Source organism: Zosterops lateralis (genome assembly GCF_965231275.1).
Source record: "Zosterops lateralis genome assembly, chromosome: 19".
Classification (NCBI taxonomy): domain Eukaryota; kingdom Metazoa; phylum Chordata; class Aves; order Passeriformes; family Zosteropidae; genus Zosterops; species Zosterops lateralis.
Genome location: NC_139779.1, coordinates 5379549 through 5393230, shown reverse-complemented (window position 1 = coordinate 5393230; position 13682 = coordinate 5379549). Strand labels below are relative to the sequence as shown.

Sequence of the window (13682 nt, the reverse complement as noted above, 5' to 3'; positions counted from 1 at the left end):
CCTGGTGCCACAGGGAAGTTGCTGTGAAAGCCTTCAAGAAAGATTTTACCTTCCAACCTTCATCAAATATCAAATACCAAATACCAAATCCCAGCCCTGCTCTACCTGATGGTTAAAAATCTGATGCTGCAAATAAAAACACCCAAGTATGGTGTAAAACATGGGAAAGGCTTCATTTCTTCCCTAAATCCCCAAAATTGAGTCTCCTTTGTTGATATAAATTAGAGGTGAAGTTCTCAGTTCCCTGTGGTGTAGGACACAGCACTGGTTGAGTCTCAGGATGGGAAATAGGAGACTTTTGAGCCACCCTGAAAAAAAAAAAAAAGAAAAAGAGGATAATTTGCCCATGCTGATGGTCTCATCCATCCCCTTCCCCATTTTTCTCTGGGTGTTTTAAGAGGAAAGGCTCCTCTCAGCAGTTCCCTTCCTCGGGCAGTGTCTCCCAGCAGCCCAAATCAATGTTTTATTGTGTGTGTGGCATTCCCAGGCTGTTTGATGGGATCACAGAGTGCCTGTCCTGCAGTGGGTGTGCTCCTTTGGAGGGAAATTCAGAGCACTCAGGACCCTGGGGATTGCAGGTGTAAGTTTGAAACTCTGTTTTTCATCCCCTCTTTGGGTTGCAGGTGGAACTCTTCACCCAAAACCACAGAGTGGCACCAGTGTGGGTGATGCAAAGAGGCTGCCAGGGCTTCAGGCTGGCAGAGAGGAGATTTGGATGGGATATTAGGAAGGAATTGATCCCTCTGAGGGTGCTGAGACCCTGGCACAGGTTTTCTAGAGAAGCTGTGGCTGCCTCATCCCTGGAGTGTCCAAGGCCAGGTTGGAGCACCCTGCTCTATGGAAGGTGTCCCTGCCCATAGCAGAGGAGTGGGAATGAGATGAGCTTTAAGGTCCCTTCCAACCCAAACCAGTCTTAGCACAGATCTGTGGCTTTGGGAAGGTGAAGAAGTGTCTCAGTTGGATGGGCTCAACATATGCTCTCCAACATCTCCTTTCTCAGTATGAAAATCCAGTCCTTGCCATGCATTCTTCTCTCTTGCCTTGCTGCTTTAGAACAAAGGTGTCAGCAGCCCCAAGAGCTGCCAGGACTCCAGGTTTTCCTGGATTTTAGGATGTGTGCATCCCTGTAAAGGCCCTGAGTGCTCAGTAAACAACACAGGCCGTGGGTGTGCAGCATCCTGCACGGCCCTGCTCCCACGTGGGGACCAACTGCTGGGACTGAACCACTTCCAGGCAGGAATTCCTGGCATTTCTTGGCAGGGGAAGAATGTCCCAAAGCTGATTCTCCACTCCATGGAACTGGTCATTGAGTGGAAAGGCTGAACTGTAAAACAGGAACAGTTTTGGTGCTTGCCCTGAGCTCTCTGTGCACAGCTTGGTTTTCCCTCTGCTTTCCTTCCCACATCCTTGCTGTCCAGAGGAGGAGGATGGAGGTGACAGGGTCAGCCTTGCATAGTGCAAGTTTGGGCTCTGAGAAACTTCTCCATCCTTTTTCAGACGTAAAGCTGTTCTCAGATGAACTCCCTGAAATGTGATAACAAATCTCTGCTTGGGGTGCTTTCATCTCTTGCCCGTCAGCTGCTGCTCTCCACCAACACAAAGAAAATAAATCAGCCCAACTCCTCTCCTGAAAGAAAATAAATCAGCCAAACTCCTCTCCTGAAATATCTTTTTTTAAAAAAGACTTTTTAGTGTTGCCGCATCGTATAAATCAACTTTATTTTCTACAAGGACTCGTGTTTGCTTGTGTGCCCTCCCTTTGGAGGATGGCAAAGACACAGGAATATTCCCAAAGGCAGGAATATGTGGCTGAGATCATCCCATTGATTGCAGGAGGATGGGAATGACATGGTGCAAAATCCTGGTGGGACCCAGAACTGACCAAGCTGTTCCAGCTCTGCCGGAGCCATCCCAGAGCCAGCAAGATGCTGGAATCCCCATCCCTGGAGGGGTTTACAGGATGTGGACACAGTTTAGTGGTGGGTTAGTAGTCAGATTTGAGCTTTTCCACCCTAAACAATCCCAGGATTCTTCACCAGGGAAAATGCTTCTCTACTCCTCATTTTTCAGTGGGAATGGAGGAGCAGAAGGGCTGAGCATCCCTCTGGCAAAGGGGAAGGGGAGCAGGGAATTCCCAAGAACAGGAATGAAGTGCAGAGAAATGGCAGAGACAGGAGCAGGGATCCAAGCAGCTGCTCCTTATCTCTTCCTGAGCAGGCACATCAGGGAAGATAAAGTGAAAAGGGAAAAGATAACACAGATTGAGTCAGCCTTGCTCTCAGAGGGAGGTTTTTCCAACCTATTTACTTGTCAGTGGTGATTCTGGACGAGCCTGTGGGATCTTCAGAGAAAACCAATCTTTTTTTCTCCCTGTTTCATGCTTTGCAAAAAAAAAAAAAAAAAAAAAAAAAAAAAAAAAAAAAAAAAAAAAAAAAAAAAAATAATAATAATAATAAAAAAAAATCTTTCTTCCAGACACGAATTTCTGGCATTTCTTGGCATGGGAAGAGGGTCCCAGGGTGGGTTTGGTGGGCTAAATGCCACCCCATGGCTCAGCCACATCTGTATGTGTGAGCCTGCTGGAGGTGTCTAATTCACCACCCACCAGTGGCTCCTCCACTCTAAAAGCAGCTCCAAGTCTGTGTTAGTCATGTTTTAATGATATTGAAATCAGCTGCTCGTGGCCGTTCGAGGAATTCCAGCCCAGGGCTGGGGATGTCTCTGTGGGACCCGAGCAGGGAAGGGGAGGCTCAGCTCAGTGAGCTCATCCTGGCTTTCCTCTTGCCCAGCTCATCAGGTTCCAGGGATTATTCAGCCCCTGGGAAACGAGATTAAGGAGTAGGTGCTGTGTCCTGAAAGTTTCTGGGGTTCTCCTTCCTCTGCTGTGACAAATATCAGCAGTGGCTGTTCTGGAGTTGGAAAATCAACGTTCTGGGCTTGCAGTGCAGGAACTGGGAGCAGGAGCTGCAAGCCCCAGACTTTGTTCTGGCACCTGTAGGAGTATCCTGAGTTCCCTGGGAATGCAGCAGAGTGTTCCCAGGAGGGCCCAGCCATCCCTGGGGAAGCAGGAGGGATTAGCAGAGTGTTTTGTTACTGGCAGCATCCCAACTCTCTGCTCCTCCCTGGGGACATTCCTGGGGTGGTGTCACCCTGTAGGGAGTTCAGGGAATGTCCCAGGGCATGGAGACATTGGTGCTTTGCTGATATTCCCGTTCTGGAGCTGCTCCCTGCCTTGTTCCTGGGTGACTTTTGGTCCTTCACACTGCCAGGGTTGGGTAGGAGCCCCCGAGGGGAGGGAACTCCTAACCCAGGCTGGAGCTGTGAGAGGGAAAAGCCTGCACTGAGCCCTGCACGGCAGCTGTGACTCAGCACTGGGAGCAGCCGCTTTGCTGTGGATTCTCTCCTGCAAAGTGAACTCCAGGCGTGGTTTTCATCACCCAGCTCAGGCTCCTGCTCATCCCTGGGGCCACAGATCCATCTCCCTGGGCCAAGGTGTGTCTCATCCTCCCAAGCTCCTCTGGCATCTCCACTGGGAAATGGAATATCAACAGCAGCGATTTAATGGCCCTGAGTGTCAAACAAAGCAGAAATATTTGGATTTTAGTGGCCGGGGGTGTCAGGTTTGACACCTTTTAGTGTTGAAAACAGGATGTGACATTGCCTGTGCCAGCAGGAGGGATGTTCCTGCTTCTCCTTGCCTGGGATGGGGAATCCTGTGGGTTTGGGGGCGCAGAGAGCACCCCTTTCCCTCACAGAGGACCCAGACCCTATAAACAGGGCACAGCAGAAAAGCTGTTTATTACCTGCGTTTTTCAGCACCCTCAGTGAAAGCTGGGCAGGATTTCCCTCCTCACCAAGCCCTTCTCAGGCCGTTTTTGGGTTATCCTGTCCCATCTCTGGGGCTTGGGAGCAGCACCACCATCCCGGGGCCTTCCTGGGGCCTGGTGTGCGGTGAAATGGAGAGAGCAGGATTTCAATGGCACTTCACTGGAAATGCCGGCTGGCTCTGAGGGCAGAGCACTCTCCACCAGCCCAGCCCGTGTCCCCCTGGGATCAAAATCATTCCCTGATCATTTTTGGATCAAAATAATTCCCTGCTTTTGTCCATAATGCTTCTTTCCACTGCTGCATCTCACTCTGGGGTGCCCCAGCACCCCCCTGGGGAGGGAGTTGAGTGGAGAAAAGAAGTTTTGCTCAACAAAAACCTGTCTGAAGGACTCTGCTAACCCACCCCCTTTGGCTCCAGCGGGATTTAAACATGTGCTGGTCGTTAATCAGGTATTTAAGTGATTTTTTTTTTGGCAAAGCCGAGAGGAGATACCCCAGGGGAGAAGGAGGGGAACAGAGCCGTGGCCTCTCAGCTGGAGGCGTTTGGAAATGGGGATGTCGAGGGCAGAAATTCGAGTTTGGGGAGCTGGATTTAACTTTTCTCCTTTTGGTCACTCTCTGGAGGCAGCTGTGAGGCATCGAAGGTGACAAAAGAGGCAGTGGTTTGGTGAGGCAGGAGGAGTTGAGTCAGTAAATACAGCTGGGCTGGCAGTGGGGGCACAGGACAGGTCCTGGAGGGGACACAGCCAGAGTGAGACCAGAGGCCTTGAGAAAGGGTTTTAAGGGAAATCATCTCCCCTCACTCTTTGAAAAGCTGCCTGGGGAACTCCCAGCTCTTTGTGGGGCTGCTCAGCAGAGGTTTCATGGAGTGTGAGCAAGATTTTCCCTTGGCTCACGGATTTCACCCCAGAGCCCCTGAGCAGGGAGGTTTTCCCCACCTCAATCTGCTTTTCCTGCTGGAATTACTCTGCAATTTGTCTCCACACAACCACCCAGCCTCACAGCACTGATGTTATTATGCAAAGTGTAGGTTATTTAACCACACCAGTTTGGGTTTTTTTTATGTATTGATTTGCTGCTGCTTTGAATCCCATTACAGGAATCTGCTTTATTAATGGACTTTGTCCATGCTCGAGATTAACTGGGGATGCTGGATTTGCAAATGAAAGAATTGGAATTCATGTTGTCCATGTTAATTACTCGGGTGATGCTGGCTTCCCTGGGGAAACCTTTCTTTTTATTCCACTCCTGTTGCTTTGTCTGAATTCAGAAACCGAGTTTGGTGCCCTGGGATTGAGTTGGTTTTTTTCCTTTGCTGGAATTCCCTTTTAACAACTGGAGTGGTTTCATGGAATAGGCTGTTCCTCAGGATAAATTTTAATGCAAAAAAGGGTCAGGGAGCTTTTATTTCAATGTTTAGATCAACCCAACTTCCTCCTCTTTTGCTTTGAGCTAAAAATCTCTCTGTATCTTGTTCCATCTAAATCTTTACCTGGCAAAATCTCCTAATTCCTGCAGTGATACTCAGCCACATTCTTGTGCTGAGTAATTCCATTCTCCTTGCTGGTAAAAAAAAAAAACCCAAACCAGGGATATACCTGGATTTTGGTATATTCAGGTATTACTACTGATCCAAACCCATTTTTTCCCTGTGCTCCTGCAATGGTGTAAACTGCCCCCCCAAAAAAACCCAAAGGCTTGGCGTGATTTTATGGGAGTCAGCTGCAATTCGTTCACTTAAATTATCTTTTTGTCATGCTCACATCATTCCACAGCAGCCGGTTTGGAGAGTTAATTGAATATTTGTGTCTCTCCAAGATGCCTTCAATTATTTCCCTTGAATAACTCGGAGAGGGCTGTGATGAGGAATCACTGATGCTTATTTTCTGCCTCAGAAATATCCCAGGGTTTTATCCCAGCACCTACTAAAGGGTGCCAAAACATTCCTACAGTCTCCCACCCTGAAATTCCGTGCTTTTGAAGCAGAGTTGAGCATCCATGGAGAGCTAACAATGCATCCCTGCGTGGCTAATGCAATAATAATCAGCTCAGGGCTGGGGAGTGGGAGCAGCCTGGAGACAGCAGCTCTTGGGTTGCAGCCTCTCATTGTGTGCGTGTGCAGGAGTGGATTGATTTCTGCCGGCTCCAGGAGGCTTCCAGGTGAGACAGGAACGTCATTGTTGATGCTGCAGGTGCTGGGGGATGGTGTGGGAGTGTTTCCCAGGGCTGGGCATCAAAACAAACCCGCTGGATGGCTGTGGGCAGTCCCCCACCTCGGGATTTTCAGCTGCATTGATCAATCCCCCAAAATCATCAACTTTGTTTTTTCCATCCTTGGATTGTGGCAGCTCTGCTGGCTGAGGAGGGCAAGGGGGTACATCAAAAGCAACATTTTTGGAGCGGATAAAAAAGCAGATGTGTTGTTTCAAGTGAGATTTGCAATTCCTGCTGTCCTGGCATTACCTGCTCCTGGGAGCAGCAGATCAGGGTGGGCTCAGAGAGGCTTTTCATACACTGTACATCAGCAGACCCACACTGGCCTCCTCCTGCAGCCTCTCATGGTGACAGCTGCTGGGCCAAGAGAATAAATCCTGGTTCCTTGCTAAGCAGAGCCTGGTTTAGGATGAATGACAGAGCCTGGCAGTGTTGTGTTAATTGTGTAGGGAGGGTCATTTGGAGAAGGTGGCTGGATCAGAGCAGGGAGGAGTGAGAGGTGAGGACTCCCAGGGTCAGGTCAGGCTGAGCTTTCCTGCCCCTCCATCCCACCAGGCAAAGCTCAGCTCCAGGAGGATGCAGTGTCCTGGCCCAGGCACATCCCTGGCAGCAGCTGGGGGCCATCTGGTCCAGCTGCAGAGCATCTGTTCTGCCATGGAGAGCTTTCCACAGCCAAATCCCATGCTGGGATCTGTTCATTCTTCTCTCCCAGTTCCCCTGAACTCAGAGGACCTTCATCACCTGTGAGAGCCTTTCCCAGAGTTTAACCAGGGTGGGGACAATGGAGTCACCTGGGGGAGGACAGAGGGGTGGCAGGATGGACAGGCAGCACCAGCCTTGTTGCATGTTTGATCCATTACTGTGGCTGGGCCATCTGAGTGAGGGGTTTTTGGACTCTTTTCCCAGCAGGAATGTTTGTAGGGATGTGCCAGGGGGTGTCTGGCTCATGGAATGCTCTCAGTGCAGGTGGGGGTGAGGAGCAGACTGAGCCTGTGGGCTCGGTGTTGATCCAACAACTCCCATCACCCGGAGAGGGGGTGGAGAGCCTGGTGTGTGATTCCAGGCAGGGAACTGTGATTGGAATGCTGCTCTTGTACCAGGAGCCCTTCACTTGCTCAAGCCCAGATAGCAGGGAGGTCTCTCACAGGCACTGGAAAGGATGAGGGGAGTGATTCCTCCCCATCTGACAGTGCCACCCTCTCCTTGTGAGCCTCTTCCCCTTCCCTGCCAGGATCCCAGTTCTGCTTTTCTCTTTTGTTCCTGTAAATACTTATTTTAGACTTGCTGGTGGATTTACTGCTTGTGAGGGCAGGGTGACAGAGCACAAATAAAAATCTTCAGTGGCCAGCAGGCATCTCCTGTCACCTTCCAAGGACAAGAGTTGTCTGAGCCTTGGGTTACCTCCAGAAAAACCCCATGGGGTGCTAAAGCAAATCATAAAAATGTAACTAATACGGATGGGTGATCAGCTGCAGAACAGCTGGGGCTGCTTTTAGCTGGGAGAGTGGGCACAAAAACCACGCAGAGCTCTGTGCTTGTGGTGCTGGAAAACAAAGGTGAGAGCAGCACCAGGGGGATTCTCCCTGCTCCAGTTGCCTCAACACTGCGTGTCTAGGATCAGCTAATTAGAGGGGCTTTTCTTGGCAGGTAACTGAGGGAGACAAGCTCATCCAGGGACTGAGTCAGCCCAGCTGTCTCAGAGCAGGATGAATCACCAGCCTCATCTGAACTGACAGCAGACTGAGCTTAGGTGGCAGCCCTGGCTCCTTCCCTGACAGGAGATAATAGGCAGCCTGTCCTCCAAGTCCATTTTCCAGCAGAGATCTAGAAGGCTTTTGCAAGTGAAAATGAGTAATTTTTTTTTGCAGTTGGGAGCTGGCAGCATGATCAAGGCTGGGGCTGGTCCTGGGAATCAGCTCCGTGCTGGGGCAGGAGTTGCCTCTGCAGAGCTGCTGGTCACAGGGCAAAAGGGATGATAAATTTATGAAGTTCTGCTCCCTGACCTCTGCTTTGGATAGTCCAGGCAGCACCTGGGATGCTCCAGGAAGCTCTTTGGGCAGACACACCAGGGTGGAAATGGCAGATTGGATTAGATTGGTTCTATTTGCAGTTAATGTTTCACTGCAGAGCTGTGAAGGGGAGGCCCAGCAGGCAGTTAACAGGGTGGGTGTCACGCAGGGTTGATGCATGAACCTTTTCCTTTGGGTTTTAGCCAGGGAATGTGGGGGGCTCTGGGTACAGCAGGAGCTGAGGGGGTGGGAGAGTGACCCCTCTCACAAAGTTGTGCTTTGCTCAAATCCTCCTTAGACCTCCAGCTTTTTCTGCCTCTTCCTTTTGCAGGAGGCAAACTTGGTGGCATCACTGTCCTTGGGAGGGTCCTGAAGTGACTCTGGTGCCTCTGGGCTGAGCCTGCTGGCAGGCTGGGCTGTCACCCATCCGTCTGGGAGCAGCAGGAACAAGTGACAAGTCCCACCAGGAGCCATCTGGTGCAGGCTCTGCATGGCCAGCAGGATCCTGGCGTGGGGCTGGAGCCCCAGCTGGAGCCACAGCCCCAGGCTTGGATGGAAAACCAGGATGTGAGCAGCTCCTGCTGCTTTAGGAGGGATGAGTGGATAATATTTGGTGAGCTCAAGGCAAAGAGTTGTGCTAAAGGCAGTGGTGGATGGGAATTGCTGGAATTGTTCAAAGCAAATCCTGGAGTCACCTTCCCCAAATGGCATTTCCAGGTTTTTCCTGGGATCCCAGTGGCTCTGTAAGCCAGGAGAACTGAGGCCATCCTCATTAAACATCCACAGGCACTCTCCTGAAGAAGCCTTAGCTGTAGTCTGGCCAAATTCCAGTTGGAGTCATTGCTTTTGCCTGGCAGTATGAAATAAAAGAGCATTTTTTCTGCAAATCTCCTCTCCTCAGTTGTTTATTATCTGGCTGGCAGCATCACATCTCTGCCCATTAATCCATCTCTCCAAGTTCCTCCAATTTCAGCCTCCTGGAGGGGGTTCAAGCTGCCACCATTTATTATTGGAGTCAGTCTGCCAGGGAAATGTTTGCTCCTTCCCTCAAGCATCGACTCCCTTGTCTCCCTGCACCCTCTCTCAGGGCTGGAACGAGCCATTTGTGCCTCCCAAACCCATATTAACTCTGTGAAACAGAAAAATAAAAAAAAATCCACATATTTAAACTCTGATTTTACTCCAGGCTGGGGGGATGGAGATTAAACCTGCAGAAGCAGTTGTTGGTTTGTGCGGAGGTTCCCAGGGTGGCTTTTGGGATGCCCCATCCAGATGTGCTGCTCCCATCACAGCTGAGCTCCCCAGTGCTGCTCTGCCCTCCTCAGAAGTGCAAATTTGATCATCTCTGTGTGGCTGAGGGGCTGCTCTGTCCCAAAGCCTGTTGTGGCATCATTACCTTTGGGGTGCTTTATTCTTCTCTCTCTACCCGAAATTGATTCCTGCCTTAAAAATCTTTTTTTTTTTTGGGGGAAGAGTAGGATGAAGTGGTTGGATTTTCCTCACAGGACACGGGTTGAGCAGCAGGATGTGTCTGACATCCAGAAAAACTTGGGCTTGAGGCACATCCCTCCCCTCTCTCTGAGCTGACCTTCCTCCCCACACTATTCCCACCTGCTGGAATGTTTTTTTTTTCCCAGATAACTTGGAGCAGATGATGGATGGAACACTGAGTTAATTAATTAATTAATCCTTCCTTCCTTTGTGCCCCACTCTTGTTTACAACACCAACCTCTCTGCCTGGAAATTCAGGATGCTGCCCTGAATTCAGTGGAGATAAAGGAGATTTGGAAGAGGCACTGGCCAAACCAGCAGCTCTTGATATATTTGTGAGCAGCTGTGCAGAGGGTTTTTGGGGTTGTTTTTGCACAGGAACCTCATTTGGGCAGCAATAACTCCGTGTTAGTGAAAACAACAGCAGCAGAAGCTGCTTCCTCAATGACTCCTCACAGGGCCCTGCTGCATTTCCCCCTAATTACAACTCAATTTGCAGTGATCAGTGGTTTAATAAGCAAAAATGTGGTTGGTTATGGCTCCATGTGCCTTGGGGGATGCTGGAAACACAACCTGGAGCTCCCAAAGCCTGGGAGCTGCAGGTTTTGACAGCAGAAAGGAAGGAGAATTTGTTTTACCTGGCATGAGGGAAACGTAAGTTGGGGGTGCAACTCTCAGATTTTTTTGTTTGGATGATGTTGGCCTGGAGAGTGGAGGGTGAGCTCTGAGTTTTGGGGGGAAAGAGCTGTTTTTGTGGATTTTTTTCTGCAAAAAACCCCAACAGATTGGGCACAGCATCTCTGTGCCTCTCATTGGGCCGGGGGTTTTATTTTAAAAAATAATTGGGTTTTTTTATATCTTTCATGGCTGTGACTGAGGAATTTCTATTGCTGGCTGCTGGAGGAACACATAATATTTTTTTCCTGCTGGATTTTTGGATATAAGTTTCAAATTCACCCCTCAAAGTGGGGTAGGTGCTTGGATTTTTTTGGTGGTTTGTTTTTTTTAAACCTAATACTTTTACACTGCTAGATTTTCAGAAGTCTCCTCCCATGGAGGCTCAGCTGGTTGGTGGCAGGAAGTTTTTCCTTCTAGTGGATAAGGATGGATAGATGGTTTGGCTTCCAGCTTCCTCAAGCTGGAAACCAACAGGATAAACTGCAGGGAAGTCATGGGTGATTTTTGTATGAAAAATCCCCCTTTTCCTGTCACTACCTGCAGAGCTGTTCCCATTTTCCTGGGAATTTTCAGGGGTTTGGATCCACTCCTGAACACCCCCCAAATCTGTCCTAAGGCACCTCACAACTCCCAGCACTTCACACATTTATTTATTTGAAATGTGCACTTGCCAGCCCAGGTAAAATCCCCTGGGAAAAGGGAATGTGCTGAAAAAAACCAGCGACTGGAGCCAGATGTTGGGCGTTTTCTGCAAAGCCGGTGATGGGTGATTTGCTGCTGACAGCCCGAACTGGTGTTAAGTTATTAAATTGCAGATGAGCTCATCACTTGGCCTCGAACGAGCTCCAGCCTTGAGAGGCTTCAGAATATCGCGTGTGGTGGAAAAAGAGACAATGCTGGTGTGGCAGAGAGGTTTGGGGAGCAGCTGAGAAAGACATCTGTGCACAAAAAAATGCACAAAAAAAATGCCTATATCAGGAGGGGGGGAGGGAAGGCTCCGTGCGAAAAATGTGAACTTCTCCCAGGAGAAATTCTCTGGTTTACGAGCTGGATGTTTTCATTTTAGCTGAGGAGAAAAATGGGTGAAGAGTTTTGAGATGCTGAGCCTGGTTTGATCCTGAGAGGTCCCAGTGAATTGTCCCAAGTCCCCCAGATTGGCCCTTTGGTGTTTTGCCAGAGATCATGGGCCAAATCCAGCTTTTATCTAATGTTTGTTTAATCCTGATGCTGAGCTTTACCAAACTGGGAAGGTGACATCCACACTGCTGCTTCTCTCCCTGGAAGAGTGGGAGTTTCCTTGGAGCATCTCCCTGCACAATTTCTAGTTCTTCTTCCTCTTGCAAAGGAGCCCAAGCTCCCTCCACTCTCCACGCTGAGAATAGAGATATTTATTTATTTATTTCTTCTTCTTTCTTCTTCTTTCTTCTTCTCCTTCCTCCTCCTTCTTCCTCTTTCCACCTCCTTCCTCCTCCTTCTTTCTTCTTCTTCCTTCTTCTTCTCTTTTCTTCTTCTTTTTTTTTTAAGTACAACTTGTCAGAAGCCATGAGACAGACCAGAAATCAGTTTGGCACTTGACTTGCCCACCTGGACACGTCTGTTCCCAGCGGGCACCTGCTGAGTTGGGTTTTTTGGCAGCTCGGATTTGTTGTTCCAAAGGCTTTTTTTGATGCTCCCAAGGCAGAGCAGCCTCACACTTGTGTGGTTTTTAAAGCCTCGGCTCGTTTTTTCACTAAATAACCTGTTTGCAGTCAAGGAGTCGGTGTTAACTCAGCCAGTGCTGCGGGGCTGATCCTACAACACCAAGGAAAGCAGCGAGACAAACACTTTGTCACCTCGTTTGTGGCCTGAGCTGTAATTGCTGTAATGTGAGATCCCTCGGGCTGCTGTGTCTGAAGGAATAATTGATTTTATTTTTATTTTTTTTTTAAGCGTAGATGTTTGTTTTCAACCTGAAACCACGGAGCATCCACACCTACAAGCAATGTGCCTCCCCGTGGGGTTTTTTGGGGGCTGGAGCATCTCTGAGCTCAGCACAAGGTTTAATTTATTGCACGGTGCCAGGAGGTGTTACTGGCTTGTGTTTGCAAAGAGGAAATTCTTTGTGCCATGTGCCACCAGCTCCGTGGGAAGTAAAAAAAAAAGCTCTAAAGGGAATAAAAATATTATTTGGGTATTATATACACAAATATATTGGAGGTGAAAGGAGTACACTGTGTGTAACCCTTGCCCTCCTCATCCCTTGGCACCGATGTGTTCCATACAAGGAGGAGTTCTCAAAATTCCTCGAATTATTCTGTCTGAGAATTACAAACCCTAGAAAGGAGCCTTGGAGGGGCCCTGGGAGGTCTGGGCCAGGATCTGCTCCATCTGAGCTGCTCTGGCACCACCACCCTGTCCAGTCTGCACTGGCAGAGCTCCCACTCCTCCCCAGTCAGTCCAATCCAGCATTTTGCTCTTCCCTCACTCCAATCCACCCCCTGTTTCCACTGCTGCAGCTTTAGGCTGGTTCTTCCCTTCCTGTGCACAAAACTTGCCCAGTGCTGCATTTATTCTCCAGCTGCAGCTCTGTGTGATATTCTCTGGGGTCATCTTGGATTTTACCCCATTGGGAGGGTGTCATTAACTCAGTGGGATCATGAGGCTGATCCTGCAGCCCCAAAGCCTCTTTGCAGAGCAGGTGAAGGCCAGGAGTGCAGCTTCCCTCAAGGTGACACCAGGTGTCCCTTCCTTCTCTTTGTCACTGAAACTGCAGGAAAAACAAAAACCCTCCAACAGGATTTTTAGTGGGAGCTGCTGGGGATCGTTTCCTCCTTGGCTGTTATAAATACATATTATATTGGATTTTCACAATACAGATTATATTGTATTTTCACAATAAATATTATATTGTATTTTTGCAAGTACTAAGCTAAATGCCATATGTAACATGTTAAAATGGCTTTGCTGCATGGATACTGTTTTTATTTCTGCTATTAGCAAAAAAGAATTAAGCAATAATATGTAATAGTTGATATAATAAGCTCAAACTGCCTGCTTGGCTGGGATAATATCCAGTGAAGATATGAGGACCTTGCTGCTGCTGCTATCAAGCACCTCCCATCTGTGAAAAATACAGACCAAGGCCCAAACTGGAAGTGATAAAAAGAATGGATTAAACCACAGCCAAAAACCATGTGTGCTCTGAAAAGGCAGACCCAAGGAGTGGCCGTGCTAAACAATTCCCAGAATATAAAGATTAGTTTGTGAAAAAGTATAAATATGCATAATGGTCTATGAATATGCAATGGGCTAATGTAATGGGAAAAGTATTTAAGGGATGTCTCCAAAAATAGCAGGTGTGCTCTGGGCTGAATGCCAAGCACCCAGCCATGCAACCCTTTGCTTTATCTCTCTCTCCTATTGTCTTTTTATTAAACCTTTTCAATTTCACCAAAAAAATGAACCTCGTTTTTTCCCAAGGGC

The 13682-nt window shown here is 48.7% G+C and overlaps 1 protein-coding gene across 1 annotated transcript in view; it reads left to right on the top strand.

The window, feature by feature from the left end:
- LRRC75A (leucine rich repeat containing 75A) overlaps nt 1-13682 on the top strand; it is a gene marked incomplete at its 5' end in the record, with an annotated part of 62398 nt that overhangs the window by 10407 nt on the left and 38309 nt on the right. The gene's annotated exons all lie outside the window — the stretch shown is intronic.